This window comes from Micromesistius poutassou (genome assembly GCF_964030765.1).
Source record: "Micromesistius poutassou genome assembly, chromosome: 6".
Classification (NCBI taxonomy): domain Eukaryota; kingdom Metazoa; phylum Chordata; class Actinopteri; order Gadiformes; family Gadidae; genus Micromesistius; species Micromesistius poutassou.
The window spans coordinates 17,125,494-17,131,033 of record NC_140276.1 but is presented as its reverse complement, the minus strand read 5'-3'; positions in this window follow the sequence as shown (position 1 = coordinate 17,131,033).

Genomic DNA, 5,540 nt, shown 5'->3' with positions numbered 1-5,540 from the left:
CACGCCTCTGATGAGCTGTTCATGTGCTTCTGAAGTTGTCTCGTCACTATTGCTAATGACGCATTACTGCATGACTAAAGAGGCCATCATCAGCTTATGATGAATTAACTGTCAAATGCTTTGTTGGCAGACCTGATGACTTTGACATCGGGCTGGGTCCCTTCAGCCTCCTGGAGGAGATTCAAACCGGCCAATCCTGGGCCACCTTCCTGAGCCCCGCCCTGTCACAGGGCTCCACCTATCAGAGACCAGCATCGCAGCACGCTGGCCAATCACGTACTGCTGCCGTTGCCGGACTCCAAGAGGACAACCAATCATCAGGAGGCGTGGACCCACTAGCTGCCATGGCAACGTCTCCTGCGTACCTTCCGGTGCCCGTCACCATGGACACCTCAGAACCGGACGGATCCGGAGTGGCGACGGAGCACGAGGCCAGGGCAGAACCAATGGATCAACACGGCCAATCACAGCCCTCGGAGGAGCCCGGGCATCAGGCTCACTCACACCTGATCAACGTGAGGAAGGATCTGTTGACCAGTGACCACGATTGAAACACCCCAAACACCAAAGGGGAGCTGTCTGTGTCTCTGCGTCTCATTGTTCCTGACTGCTTCTACTTCCAGAACGCAGGACTGGTGAACAACACCATCCTGAAGAACCAGATCCGGAGCAGGAAGAGGGCCCACCAGTGGTCCCTGGAGCGGACAGGACACAGAGGCACGGCGGGAGGAGGAGGAGGAGGAGGAGGAGGAGGAGAGGGGAGAGAGGCCTCACGAGGTAGAGGAGCAGAGCCCAGTAGAACCATCTGTCCATCACATGTGAAGCACTGAACCCATCTCAAGCGTTCTTGTGTTTGCTGTAGATGAAGCCCCGTCGTCGTCGTCGTCGTCGGGCGTGGCCAGCAGCCCGGTCACCGTGACGACGGAGCAGGACGCCGGCCTGCTGTACTTAAACCCTTTGAAGGCTCGTCAAACCCGGCCCCGCCCGGCCCCCCGGGAGTTTGTCCCCAAGGGCATCCTGAAGCACAGCCGGCGTACAGAGGGCTCCGTATCCATGGAGACAGCCGCCAAAAAGGTGAGCTTCTGGCCACACTGCGCCCTCTGGCGCCCCTTGTGGCTGAAAGAAGGCATGTCAAGCAGCTTCAGGGTTCAATACAGACACGATCATCATTATTATTATGTTACATATTTAAATGTCATTTATCTTCTGAAACTAAAGGCGGCAGCCTTTGAAACTCCAGTAATGCCATTTTATTAAGCTTAGAATCATCCTGTGAGGATGTATCACGTCAACATTAAAGTCCCCTCTCCCCCAAAGCCCACTGGGGACCCGGGTTCATATATTCACTGTTTTTATTATCATCATCCGTGAAGTTTAAGACAAAATGATCTTTATAAAAGCCGCCTAACAGCGCTCTGTTTGTCGAGCAGTTTGATTGACCTCCAGCGGGCGAGTCAGACTTTATTCATCTTTCTATTTTGTTAATGACTTCATCTGAATGTTCTCCTCTCTGCTCAGCGGAGGCTGGAGGCGGGCCGCCACGTGCGGTTCTCTGAGGAGGTGGTTGCCATAGCGCCCGTGGTGTTTGACATCAGCATGGGGACAGACTCAGAGGAGGACTCAGACTCAGAGGACGAGAACGGGACCCTTCAGGGGCCCCGGGGAGGGGCCCGCCCCCCCGGCCCACCCCCGCCCCCGCCCCGGGCCATGCCCCCCACCCTGCCCTCCTCCCCGCCCCCCTCCCTGCCCTCCTCCCCGTCCTCCTCCCTGCCCGCCTGGATACGGGCACTGAAGAGGAAGTCGGGGAAGAAAAAGAGCCGCTGATTAAAAGAGCGAATGATGGAAGACTCTTCGACAAACTGAGTTCCACGACAAACTATCGACTTTACTCTGAGGAACTAAAAGGAACTAATAAGGAACTAAAATGTGGCCTATAAGGCCGATCACTTCACTGGCTGTTCCCTGGCGGCGGCGTGGACCTGTCAGCCTCACTTCAGTTTGAGATTACTGTCGCTGCATCATGATAGGGATCGGCCACAAAGTGTTTAACTAACTGTGCTTTGTGTCCGTAATGAGACCAAAGACTCTACTGGGCTAATTGAATTAGCTTCTCTCTCTCCTTGTTCGCATCTGCCTCTCTCCATCCCGAGCACACACAAACACACAAACACACAAACTATTGTTTTCACAGATCCTTCCTTTGTAAATCATATAATGGACCACTGTAAAAGAATAACTCTCCAACGTCTCCGATTCCCCTCTCAGTTCTCTAATGGCCGCTGTGTTTTAATTTAGCGGAACATGCCGGATGGAATGCCACTTACTGCTGCTCACTTCCTCAGAGGGTGTATTAGGACTTCCTATCTACAATGGCATAAATGTGCAATATGATATCTGATTTTCATAATTTAGGACCATTATCAATATATTCTTCTCCTATTTGGTTATTGTCCAAATTGTGTTGCTGGGAAGGGAAAAATTTGGCAGTGCAGGAAGAAAAAATAAATATTCTGTTAACTGTCTGACCTCCGACCTGAAGTCTGCATCCATATCTCTGTTAGGAAGGAGGCAGCGAATCATTCAGTACTGAGTTCAACAGGAACCATAGGCAAGGAGTTGATGGAACTATTTCAATCAGTTCTGTGTACATTTAGAAACCACACCCAACCCCTTTAGACACACCAAAGGACCAAATGAACCAAAGAGCTTTGAAAGGGACTTTGTCCCAGCGGTCAACACTAAAACTCTGTAATATGCAGCAGCCTATTTCGAGGCATTGGGCATGTAGCGTATACTAACATGCCAGATATGTCCTTGGCGACTAGGGAGGCATCCGCTCATGTGTGGAGCCATTCATACACGTATCAATTCTAGAGATATTAGCCGGTGTCTGAGAAGCCCAGACGCTCAAAGCCAGGAAAACAAGCGTAATCCCCGCACATAGCCACAAGAGGTCAGGATCAAGCCACAAACCAAGTTGTAATGTCCACACATAGCCACAAGGGACCAGCACCGAGTACACATACGGGTATCCAGGAGGAGGGCGCTCAGCACCATGCGTAGACAATCAGAGCACATTATGGAGGCCACGCCTGCCCACTATGAAAACCACAACCGAGAGCTCAGCCGACAGAACGCTATAGGTAACGCATCAATTAGATGCCCTGCTAAGCGTATCTCCACGCATGACAATTCCCCTCCTTTTGCTTCGTAGATATCATACCAAACTTTTACCAAATAAAGTGAGTTAAAAGCGATTCTGACTCGGCAACCTTTTCTAAAAGAACACGGCAGGCAGATGGCCAAATCTTAAACGTTGCAGTCTTAAAGGAGAACTTGTGGATTTTTAAACCTGGACCCTATATCAAGATTACTTGGGGAATAAGGCACTAACAACAACAATTTTCAAAATTGAGCGAGAATGCTGCAGTCTTAAATCCATGAAAACATTCTGCGATGTTATTCCTTGGGGCAGAGCGCCCCCTATGGCCTCTGAAAGTACTTGTTCTGGCCACTGACTGCTCAGATTATATAGTTTAACATTATTGAAAGGATTCCAACTGAGAAATACAACAATTATTACAACTTATTTTATTTATTTATTTATTGGTTTATTTAAAAGGGGCAATGCACATCAATTGAAATGGTACTCCACCGTTGGGTTACCAAGCCGTCTGAAAGGGTGGCGAGTTACACACGTCGTTATTCTGACTTGATCTATAAATGTAGTCCCTCAATCTTATTTGGCTTAACACCATGACCAACATTCTAAAACATCCATTAACATCCACATTTGCCTCAAACAATGTTAGGTTTACAGCCCATGTCAATAGTTGTGAAATTATGTTCTTGTTGTTCTTTTAATTGTTTGTTACTCTGACCGTTCTGTTCGATATTGTGGAAAGGATGTTAGTGAATGATTCAGAGCATGATGCATTTTAAATGGCATTACTTTTGGTCTTCATTTTTCTTAAAACAATTGAAGCTGAAAATAAACATAGCCAAATTACAACCAATAGCTTCGGTCATTGAGGGCAAAAATAGGCCCAATGATAGGCCCAGATTCTTTTATTTAGTTTTACAAATCAAGAGTAGACCTGATTTGACTAATTGGCTTTGCATCCTTTCCTTCTGCCCTTGTAGTCCAAGACATGCTGCCCACCAGCTTTCAAAGTACAATGCTGCCACTGGTGGATTTGTATCAATTTTATTCACATAATTATCCCTCCCTGCTATTTTGTAGTTCACCAAAACACCCTGAAACAACTTGATTCTCACAAGCCTCCCTCACTTTAAAAACCACCAGCCGCCACTGGTCTAGACGGTCAGCCACAACACACAAGACTTCTGCTTTTTTACACAAAAAAAAATCTGTGTGGACGGGGCCTTAAGGCCAATTTACACCAGAGCCGTTTTAGACGTGTCTTTTAGTCGGCCGTCAGACGTCCGACTTCAGCCAGAGATAGAATCCATTCAGACCAGTGCACTGATTCACACCGGCAGCGTTCTACCCCCGTCCCACGGCCGACCAAAGCTTAACTCACGCTTCACTTCTATTTTCAAGCGTTTCTGAAGCGTCTCGGTGATGACGTGTAGGCCTATTATCTGATGAATCTTGAAAATATCGCAAAATAAACGGCGGCGGTGTGAATTGATACGCCTACGTTACGCTCACGTCTCTCTCTCGCCTGCGGTGTAAATACCCAGTTAGTGTTGTCAATAATTAGTCCCTTAGACCCAAAATGATCTATATACTATATTGTCTAACTTGCCGAAAGATGAATTACTCATTACACTTTAGAATTGTTGCTGCTTATTAGAGTCAATCATTGACCGACAGTATCAGTCAAAGGATTTGGATCAATAAGTAAAGCTTAAGGGAACTTTCAAATATTTAGATTCAATCGTGTCTTGAATAAATACTGTGCATAAAGAGAGGGAGAGAAGTGAATGAGTGAACTGAATGAGTGAGAAGATTATACAAATGAAACCAGCGGCCATGTTGGAATGTGCCTCCTGAAGGCCCTGAGCGAATGATCACATGATCACATGATCACATGGTCACATGATCACATGATCACATGGTCACATGGTCACATGATCACATGATCACATGGTCACATGATCACATGGTCACATGATCACATGGTCACATGGTCCTCCATTAGACTCAACCGGAGTGGTCCCCCACGTCCTCAACGAGAGGGGCCTGAATTGAATTGTTAACTTACGTAAGGAAAAACACAACACCTTTGATAATGCTGTATGCTTGCATGGTACTCTTTGCAATCAGAGAGCAATGAGAAGATTTATAATAGTCTACGTCTAATCGTTTCAAACGTGAGGTTCTAGAAGGCGATGTGTTCTGTCCCACGTTCCTCTGATCCTCACACGTTCCTCTGGTTGTTTACAGGATTCATACTGCAGTACGCTTCTTCTTCTCTCCACTTGTCTGGTGGTGGAGGGGGCGTGGTCATCAGTGGAGCAGGTCATTGGACAGAGAGGGGGCGTGGTCGTCAGCGGAGCAGGTCATTGGACAG